The sequence below is a fragment of the Schistocerca piceifrons genome, chromosome X, assembly GCF_021461385.2.
Source record: "Schistocerca piceifrons isolate TAMUIC-IGC-003096 chromosome X, iqSchPice1.1, whole genome shotgun sequence".
NCBI lineage: Eukaryota > Metazoa > Arthropoda > Insecta > Orthoptera > Acrididae > Schistocerca > Schistocerca piceifrons.
The window spans coordinates 193943838-193955389 of NC_060149.1; the positions used below are offsets into that span (position 1 = coordinate 193943838).

The 11552-nt window shown below is 41.3% G+C and overlaps 1 pseudogene; it reads left to right on the forward strand.

Moving 5' to 3' along the window:
• The first annotated feature begins 2624 nt into the window (after positions 1-2624).
• LOC124723979 lies at positions 2625-2742 on the forward strand (annotated as a pseudogene).
• The last annotated feature ends 8810 nt before the right edge of the window (positions 2743-11552 follow it).

The following is an 11552-nucleotide window of genomic DNA, read 5'->3' on the forward strand; positions in this document are numbered from 1 at the left end:
TTTTTTCTAAACTAAGCTTCCTACGTACCTACAGAGCAAAGTTTGTATTACCAGTTTTGACTTATGCCAATGAGATATGGATTTTTAATGTAAAAAAAAATTTGAGTTTGTTCAGTGAGCGATTGAGAGATGGATTTTGGAGAATTTACAAGAATGACAGGAAAATAAATGAATCATAGTACAGAATGGAGATGATGACGTTATAATAAACGTAACGAAAATGAAATGGAAATGGGCTGGGCATGAGAACGTGACACAACGATAATGCTTCGTCAGAAAAAATTAAAGGACACTGATGATTAACGTAAAAGACACGTAGATTATTGTTTCTTCCATGTTTGGAAAGCGCTTTGTCCCGCTTCCGTGTACTGAATTGCTGCACAAGCGCTCCAGTTGCTTAAAACTTCTTTATTTCACACTACGCCATGTTTCGGCATTTATACTTAACCCATTTTCTAGTGATATATGAAAATTGTGCTGTGGTGAAGCGAAGTCCAATGACTTTTGGTAGATAGGAAAATAAGCAAACACGAGAGTAAAACTCGTCTGGCATCAGATGTCTTTGCATCACCACAGCATGATTTTCAGACTTCAACATAAAAATCTCGTCATGAGTAAAATAAAGAACGTTTTAGCAACTGAAGTGGTTACTCATCAAGTAAGGTGATGGTCAGGCTGTTGTCATATTTTTCACTGAGAGTTTTATAATAGTAAACTGACACGTTCCACATGATAGCGACGTATAGAAATTATGATCCATGGAATATGCAAATAACTACTGCGAATAGGATATTTTTGTGCTTGTCATTGGCATTATAGTGCAGCGTATTCGCAGTCTATGCAAGTGTTTGATGCTGCCCTTACCGTCTCACAAGACGGCGACACTGCTAAAATCGGCGGACGTTCTATCGCCGTGATAGCGATCGCCTCTTGTAAGCAGAGCTCTCAAAATTTCCCTTCAATGTGCCCCGAAACATTGTAAACGCTCAGCTACTTAAATAACGACATTAGTGGACAAATAGCTGGTAAACTGATGACCACAAAGATATTAAAATAACATCTAGTCAATTTACTGTCCTCGACATTCTAACTGTACACTATATTGTCTTAACTTTGCCATAAAGTTGTGGAAATGTTTTATGGGTGGGGTAATCCTTTCTATTTTCTTGTGTAATGTGTAGATTTATCAATTATCGTCTTTTGTAGCTCATAAAGATTCCGTTTAAGATTCAATGAAAACAGTTGTTTGGAAATGTTTTTATTTAACTTTCCCGCTGTTTCACATGCTGAGCTTGGAACACTGACAACACAAAATGAATTTCAACGAGATACATGATATGTCTTTACTTTAATGTGGAAAATGATCCTCCACTGCCACATAGTTGTGTGTGAACGTGCTGTGTTATAGAACAAGTGGACTACAATACCAGCGCCAGCTCACGCTTTCTTATATTTCATCCTTGCCTTAGGGCTAAGTATAAGCTTCCGGTAGTAAAGTAACAGGGTAGTGAACCAGTTAAACTATTAGCTGCGTCATTATACAGTGTTCTACAAAACTTGAGAGGAGATTGATAAAGTAACACAACATATTAACTACTCGGTGGAAATGAAGTGCGAGAGCACGTTTCAGGGATCTCCCAGTCGTACACAGTTAAGTTGGGCGTCACGTGGCCTGAGGCAGAGCCCACACAGGATACGGGACCTGCAACGAACTTGTGACGTCACACTAGTTGCCTTGCCCGACATACATAGCAAATGCTCGGCTCATTCTAGGGCCAATGGGAAATCAGTATGTCAATGAAAAGGTACCGTCGAAAGATCTTAACATTGTCATGTGTTATCGAGAGTTTACTTGTATTTAAATGCACAGTTAAGAATTATTAAACTATTATGAAACGGTTACTCATTCCCCGCCACATACGGTCACTGGAGCTCGTAAGTTCTGATCTCCCCTCTGCTTCCTTATATAAACTATTGTCCACATTAAACAATGCCAAGAAATTAATAAACAAATTCTTTATGAAGATTTTTTAGAGGAGCAAAGATTACAATAAACTTTCAAGTTTACCTAGCTTTTCATGTTGAGATGGCTCCAGTTCTTCTTGCCTAGGGGTCTGAAAATCTCACATCAGGTCCTCATGATTGGTTTGAACTAAATAAATTTGAAGATTGTGGTTGCAGAAGCCGGCCGATGTGACCGAGCGGTTCTAGGCGCTTCAGTCTGGAACCGCGCGACGGCTACCGTCGCAGGTTCGAATCCTGCCTCGGGCATGAATGTGTGTGATGTCCTTAGCTTAGTTAGGTTTATGTAGTTCTAAGTTCTAGGTGACTGATGACCTCAGATGTTAAGTCCCATAGTGCTCAGAGCCATTTTTTGGTTGCAGAATGTTTTTTTTTTTACGTAAATATATTCTTTCACATTTTAGCATATCATACAGTTTTTTTATATTTTTCACATTAACAAAGACGAAATTACATTGTTCGTCCCTATTATACAAGAATACGTCCGATCACATTAGAGGCAAGCTTATGATTCTCTCGCTCTGAGGAAAAAAAAAACAATATTCCAAAGGGTTTACAAATTTTCTTAACAATTGAATTCCTGCTAGCTTTCAATTACCTTTGCCAATGGCCTTGCCGCAGCGGCTACACCGGTTCCCGTCAGATGACCGTAGTTAAGCGCTGTCGGTCTGGGCTAGCACTTGGATGGGTGACCATCCGGTCTGCCGAGCGCTGTTGGCAAGCGGGGTGCACTCAGTCCTTGTGAGGCAAACTGAGGAGCTACGTGATTGAGAAATAGCGGCTCCGGTCTCGGAAACTGACATACGGCCAGGAGAGAGGTGTGCTGACCACATGCCCCTCCATATCTGCATCCAGTGACACCTGTGGGTTCAGGATGACACGGTGGCCGGTCAGTACCGTTGGGCCTTCATGGGCTGTTCGGGAGGAGTTAAGTTTCATGACCTTATTGATTTAGATTTTTATTTCATAAACGAATCCAGAAATAAACTCAGAGAACTTTATAGGACTGCGTAATTAATAATAGAAATTTTAAGTGTGCAAATATTTCGTAATTTCAAATGTTTCTAGAAATAATAATTTTAACTGTACACCCAGAGCTAGTACTTATCGATTATAACATCCAAACTAAAATATTTTAGAAAGTAATTCCTTTTCATATATTTTATCTTGAAACATAACATACTGTGTATAAAATTATATGAAAGTTTTCAGAAAAGCAACTGAGACAATACTGACCTGTCCAAAACTCTAAAAATAAAACTAGTACCGACAACTACTGTTGAGGAAAAGTAATGTTAGAGAAGGATGTCCCGTTACGATCTGTAGAGTCACGTGGGATGATACACGCCACAGGGCCTATATATCTCGATGCCCCCGGCCCGAGGTCAGCACAGCTGTAGCCCCAAATGGAGGTGGCCCCGCAACATGAGCCGAGAAGACATTGTGTGTTAATCAGCGATGAGTTATGATGCACTACGACATGGCCTGCAGACAATACCTGGATGGCTTCATTCTTGTTCTTTCACTTCTTTTGTTGTAATTTCGTGCAGACACACAGTTTGTCTGCGTCTTTATGTTTATTTTCCACCTTTATGTGTTTGCAAATATGCTAGCCCATTCGGAACTCCGTAATTAATCTAAGAAGGCACTACACTTCCGTCATAGGCAGAGGTGTGCGACGGTAAGAAAAGTGGTATCCGAATCCGCGTCTTATCCACAAGTTCCTTATCCGCATCCACAGGTCTTTTATCCACTTCTGTGGTTATTCAAATTTTATGACCCATTTTAAACCTTTCGTTTTTCCGGAGCTCTAACGATACGATTGCATCTCGCCCAACTTTCCGTCTGCGGAACCCGGATCTGTTATTTTACGTTCAACTGAATAAGAAAGTAATGGCCGATCACGAGCACATTTCAATACTACACTACCTGTTACGTTCTTGACATGTTCCGTAAGTTACAAATTTCTGTCATAAATGATGGAACGGTTTTTATGAAAATTTCTGTGAAACTGTTCTGTAGCACTAGTTAGTCAAATTAAGTTTCCACATACTGTATACAATTTAAAGTTCGTGTCAAACGTAGGTAGGTCACAATTTTGTAGGTAGCAGCTACCCATTAGAAAGTGATAGCGTTAGTATGCTTGTAGATTAATGACGATATTTTTCTAATAGATTAGAGCTTCATTTTCTAAGGTGTAGCGCTTTCTTCCTTCCACCATCCCTCTGCATGCCACGATAGTAATGTGAGTTCTCTCATGTCTACGGTTTCCCACTATTGTGACAGTTGTTCCACTGATTCGCTTCTTGCATGATGGAAGTATCAGCCACGGTGGACTACCGGTTAAGTAGGAGCGATAGGGGCATCCTGTAAGGCAAGCGGAGTCTGAAAAGTTAACACTGTGATGCAGTGGCGACCTTCTTGGTCAAGCGAATAGTGAAGCTCTAGCGCTGTGGCCTAAGTTTAGTTTCCCAATGAGTTCCTTAGCCTGTTCTGTGGTAGAACGTTTGAGAGCGAGCTCTGCTCATTGGGTCAAGTGAGAAGCTCCATTTTACAATAAGCAACGAAGTTCGTCGCATAAAACCGAATATATGGTCATACTATACTGTTTTCATTATTATGAAAAGCAACTTAGTAAATAACAGAGACAATATACTGCTACTCTCAATCAAAATACAGTTTTATAGTTTTAAATCGTACGACTCGAAAATGTGTAAGTACATTATGTACATAATTGGTCAATTTCAAGTTTCACAATTGTACACATTAAATTTCACATCATGAATGATACAAAGAGTAGAAAAACGGTCCACAGTGCCTCATTACACTGGCATGAACTATTCATTAGTCATTAAATTTTATTATTAAAACAATTTAGTGACTCGATCATTGTAGGAGTTGAGAATGTTAATGAAAAATTCGTGTGGACACATGATATTGGCGGGGATTCGGCTGCCGTCGCATCCTGCATCTCGGTCTTCACTGGTCAACTTTCTACTGGCCGTAGTCCTTTGTCTCCCTCGAAACCACTGAAATCGCAGTCTCCTTCTGAGCCTTCTGCTTGTCTGTCTGTATACCAATATACTTTCTACTGGCCGTAGTCCTTTGTCTCTCTCGAAACCACTGAAATCGCAGTCTCCTTCTGAGCCTTTTGCTTGTCTGTCTATATACCAATATATTTTTCGGTACCCTTTCTTGCTCCTTTCTCTTTAAGTGTCCAAACAATGAAAGTTGCCTGTTTTCTATTTAATCCATTAAGGCATCTTTCTTGTGTGTTATTTCCAGTAGATCCTCATTTGTTCAATGATGTAAATGGGAGATCCTTGATGCTCGGCATAGAAAATCAATTTTTTATCATGTGTAAACATGAAAACAGTGTGATTTCCTTGGTAAACGGAAAGGTTTATGCCTTTTACTGGTTTCCCCATCAATACTGCGAATAGTTCCCTTCTTCATTCTTATCCAAAAAAAAAAAAAATGGTTCAAATGGCTCTGAGCACTATGGGACTTAACATCTGAGGTCATCAGTCCCCCAGACTTAGAACAACTAAAACCTAACTAACCTAAGGACATCACACACATCCACGCCCGAAGCAGGATTCGAACCTGCGACCGTAGCAGCAGCGCGGTTCCGGACTGAAGCGCCTAGAACCGCTCGGCCACCGCGGCCGGCCATTCTTATCCATCTGAGTTAGTTCTCCCTTTCTAATGACACAACTGTCGTCAGTACGATATAACTTACTTTTCTTCTCTGCTGACGTGATATGATACACATATAACTTCGGAAATCATTTCCATCGTAATATAATACACAAGTGTCCTCTCTAGACCAAGTACAGACATTTTTCATATTGGTCGTAGAATTATAGATTTATTGCTTTGCCACATTTTGGATTATGTTGTGTTTTTTAAGAAAGAATCTCTTAACGTTGTCAACTTATGTGCTAAAATGTACGAACAAATGGAGTACAACAATCTTTCATGTACTGTTGTTGTCCTTCGTATATTTTCTGACGTGAGTAGTGGGACAATGGGGTATCAACAAAGTCTACGTTGTTCCCATATCAGCCGAAGGTAAAGGGTCAGGTTCACACAGTTCTCAAATCTCCCGATGTGGTTAATATCCTCCTTGGTCAATATCCTCAGGCAGCCGTCCTCTGCATCTACGAGGTCACTGGTCATAGTCTTCCTTGATCAAAGTCTTCTCCAGGAGAAGGGATCCATTATTCTCTACAAGCCAGCCACTTGGCCTTGCCCCCTTATCTATACTACTGTGTAAAGACAAGTTGCTGTTCAACTTTTATATCAAAAATCACTAAAAGTTCTCAACCAATTTATTTTAGATTTTACACGATACTCTAATAAACATTCGGACAGACACAGGCTGCACATGTTTTCAATATACAGTATATGGTATATAAATACGTTGATACTACAAAAATTGGGAACACAGTTACCAAAAATTCCGTTAAGTTCTAGACCGATCTACTTCAAATTTTATCATGATACTCCAATAAACGTTTGGACAGACATAGACCTTACGTTTTTCAATATATATGACATGTAAATACAGTGTAATATATGAAGTGGAAATGTTACCAAGGTTCTTGACTGATATCCCATCTTAACACGTTACTCTACTAAACGTTTGGACAGACATAGGCTGAATATTTTCCAAAATATATGGTATATAAATACGCATGTAATATATTAAGTAGAAACGTTGTTACAAAAAATCTCAAAATGTTGCTGACCCATTTCGAGTTTTTATGTGATTTCTAACAAATATTTGCACAGACATAGTCTACATATTTCTTCAATATATATGGTATATAGATGCATACATACAACATAGAGAGGAAAGGTTGTTACCAAAAATCCCAACAAATTCTAGAGCAATTTAATTTAAATTTTACATGATACTCGTTAGGAAAAATTTCAATTATTTCTAGACTGATGTGCTTCAGAGTTATATACGACATCCAAATAAATGTTCAGGTGGACATAGGCTACATAATATCGCAATATATCTGTACAGTGTGTTTGGGGTATAAGCCCAGATATTTCTGCTGATGACTGGGGACAGTGTACTGAACAACATGATATGTGTACTTGCTTCAGTTAGAGACTAACAATTATAGCTATTATGAGTAGTAAATTTTAAGGTTGGTGATTACCTCCAAGTATATAAGGCAAGAGGAAGCCCTTAATGCCTCTTTTCCCCTGGGCAGCAGGTCAGTTCTTCGACTGTGGGCAGATGGACACAAAAAGAGTAGTCTGTACTGACAGACTTAGTCCACTGATCAGCACAGTTATGACTGTTCAGATAACGTCAGGTAGTAAATTACGTGATATTTTTTTGGCAAGACTGCTTCATACAGAGAAAACAACAACCAACACACTGAGGTGTGTATATTAAGATACCAATGATTACAATATTTGTACCTATACCCGGAACACTCTGTGTATACTGTGTAAGGGGGAAAGTTGTTAGCAAAAATCACGAAAAGTTCTTCATCAATTTGCTACATACTAATAAGCATTGAGATGGATACAGGCTATATACTTTTTGAGCAGCAATGTACAGGTTTTCTGTTGAAACCGGATGGGGGAAAGAAAATGCTATACTAAGATGTGCTGTGAAAATTCTCGGTTTCGTTTTCTTCCATGAAGTCAGTTTTAACTATTATAGCAAGGCATTTAAAATGTTAGACTTGTTTCTCCATTATATATTCTTTCTCCTCATATACAATTACGGATGCATGTGATCAGCCAGGATGTACGTGTCACCTGTCAGAATCGATCTAGTCGTATCAGGGGCAAATGCAACTGCACACGCCCCACACCATTACAGAGCCTCCACCACTATGAACAGTCTCCTGCTGACATGCAGGGTACATGGATTCATGAGGTTATCTCTAGACCCATACACGTCCATCCGCTCGATACAATTTGAAACGAGACTCGTCCGACCAGGCAACATGTTTCCAGTAATCAACAGTCCACTGTCGATGTTGACGGGCCCAGGCGAGGCGTAAAGCGTTGCGCAGTGCACTCATCAATGGTACACAAGTTGGCCTTGGGCTCCGAAATCCCATATCGATGATGTTTCGTTGAGTGATTCGCACGCTGACACTTGTTGATGGCCCAGCATTGAAATCTGCAGCAATTTGCGGAAGGGTTCTGTCACACTGAACGGTTCTCGTCAGTCGCCGTTGATCCCGTTCTTGCAGGATCTTTTTCGGGCCGCACTGACGTCGGAGATTTGAAGTTTTGCCGGATTCCTGATATTCACGGTACACTCGTGAAATGGTCGTACGGGAAAAGCCCCTCTTCATCGCTGCCTCGGAAATGCTGTGTCCTACTGCTCGTGTGCCGACTGCAACAGCACGTTCAAACTCACTTAAATCTTGGTAACCTGCCACTGTAGCAGTAGTAACCGGTGTAACAACTATGCCAGACACTTGTTGCCTTAAATAGGCGTTGCCAACGCAGCGCCCTGTTCAAATGTTCAAATGTGTGTGAAATCTTATGGGACTTAACTGCTAAGGTCATCAGCCCCTAAGCTTACACCCTACTTAACCTAAATTATCCTAAGGACAAACACACACACCCATGCCCGAGGGAGGTCTCGGACCTCCGCCAGGACCAGCCGCACAGTCCAGGACTGCAGCGCCTTAGACCGCTCGGATAATCCATCGCAGCCCCGTGTTCTGCCTGTTTACATACCTCTGTTTTGAATACGCATGCCTATACCAGTTCCTTTGGCGCTTGAGTGTAGTACTGGTGATATATACATTTAATGTTTCAACAACGAACACATCTGTTTGGATATGATACGAGTAATTGCAGCATCTTTACTTCTACCAAAACCACAGCACCGAGTGCCTCTCAATGCAGCTCAGCGCGCCTGTGCTACGGGGATTTTGGCACCAGCGGCGTGGGAGACTCGCCTCCTCGCGAGCCTCTACGGCGGGACAGCACAGCTTCTTTTGCTACTAACTGACATCTTGTTATCATGAGATTACGTGGGCTTGGGTCATGCCTTTTACCTCTTATAACTGCGGGAGCATCATTATCGTTCCTCGTACCGCTAACTGCCAATTTAACTACAAAACTTATTCGAGAGAAGTGCATGCTCTAAGCGACATGTAATCTGTATTTCGCATATGCTCCCTGATCGAAGTATTCGGACTCTTATCTTAGCGATCGGAGGTATATCTCCCTCTTAATAATCGTCTTGTGCAATTTAGCAGGTGTTTCGGCAGACAGTTGCAATTTATAGTTGCAGTCAGCACAGCTAAATACTGGTCACCACGACTTTAATGTTATGGAAAGTGTCTGATTGTTTCCTGCTAAGAATAAAATGATTTTACGTTGTTAATCGCCAAGTATTAACAGGAAGAATACCCAGTACTCCAACACAGCAAAGCGATCATCATTATACATCGACTCTTTACAATCCTTAAGTGTGCGACACACGGGAAGCGGCTACACAGGTAGCGGGGCTGTGTAGAGGCAGTAGTTGGGTTTTTAGGTTGGAGGGTCTCGGGAAACAATATAATGGACGTCAGATTGAAAGGGTGTGGGGGCAAGCACAGGAAGGTAGATCTAGAAACAGTCGTTATGGTAGTTGTAAATTGTCGCAGCTGTGTTGAGAAAGAACGAGAGCTCCAAGCGCTAAGCCGAAGCTCAAATCGTTATAGGTACGGTAAGCTGACTAAAGCCGGAAATAAGTTCAGCCGAAGAACCTAACCGTGTTCAGAAAGGACAGATTAAGTTCACTGAGGCTTTTTGAGGATGATGCTGTGGTATATCGAGAGGTTGTATCAATGGAAAATTGTACTGAAATGCAGGAGGATCTGCAGCGAATTGACGCATGTCGCAGGGAATGGCAATTGAATCTCAATGTAGACAAGTGTAATGTGCTGCGAATACATAGAAAGAAAGATCCCTTATGATTCAGCTGCAATATAGCCGGTCAGCAACTGGAAGCAGTTAATTCCATAAATTATCTGGGAGTACGCATTAGGAGTGATTTAAAATGGAATGATCATATAGAGCTGATCGTCGGTAAAGCAGATGCCAGACTGATATTCATTGGAACAATCCTAAGGAAATGCAATCCGAAAACAAAGGAAGTAGGTTACAGTAGGCTTGTTCGCCCACTGCTTGAATACTGCTCAGCAGTGTGGGATCAGTACCAGATAGGGTTGATAGAAGAGATAGAGAAGATCCAACGGAGAGCAGCGCGCTTCGTTACGGGATCATATAGTAATCGCGAAAGCGTTACGGAGATGATAGATAAACTCCAGTGGAAGACTCTACAAGAGAGACGCTCAGTATCTCGGTACGGGCTTTTGTTGAAGTTTCGAGAACGTACCTTCACCGAGGAGTCAAACACTACATTGCTCCGTCCTACGTATATCTCGCGAAGAGACCATGAGGATAAAATCAGAGAGATTAGATTCCACACAGAGGCACACCGCCGATCTTTCTTTCCACGAACAATACTATACTGGAATAGAAGGAGGAACCGATAGAGGTCTTCAAGGTACCCTCCGCCACACACAGGTAGCTTGCGGATGTAGATGTAGGAGTACATTAAATACAGTTGGTGACGGAGTGTTTATTCCTGTCACAATTTGTTTACATTGTAGAGAAAATGAAGTAGATAGTTCCTAAGAGATAATATTGATAGAGGTCGTAACTGACAACCAGAATAAATTACTAACTGGTGCGTTATAACGACCCCTGAATCAGATGATACAGTTGCAACAAAGTAGGATCGAAGGCAGTTGAGAGATATAAATAATGATATAATGAAATAAATTAATGAGCGATGATACTGATCCCATATCGTACACAAAACGGGTCAGAATACTATTGCAGAAACAACGAAAAAACCATGCCAGAATTAAAAGAACGCAAAATTCCCCAGATTGGCGAACTTTTACAGAAGCTCGAAGTTTAGCACAAACTTCAATGCGCGATCCTTTTAACAGTTTCCACAACGAAAGTCTGTCTTGAAATATTGCCGGAAACCAAAAGAGATTCTTGTCGAATGTAAAGTATACCAACGGCAAGACGCAATCAACACCTTCAGTATTTGATAACGACGGTGATGTCACTGATGGCAGTGACAGGAAAGTACGAGAACCGTTAGTAAACACCGTTTTCCGAAATTACTTCGTCAAAGAAGACGAAGTAAATATTCCAAAATTCGAATCAAGAACAACTACCAACATGTGTAACTTAGCATAGATATCTTTGGTGAGGAGACGGGATCGACTCCGAGTCCAGCAGAGGGTGTATTGTGCGGAGGGGCCCTATAGCCCTCTCTCTAATCCAAAGAATGTGAGGGCCCGACGAGAGGCGCTGGTCGAGCTTGACGCCAAGGTAAACTGCGTCCACGGGATGGGGCCTCCCACGATGGTGATTGGCGCAAGATCCGGCAGTATCCTCCTTTTAGTGAAGGTGACCGCCTGGCTCTTGTCGGGGTTGAACTTGAGGCGCCATTTAGTGGACCA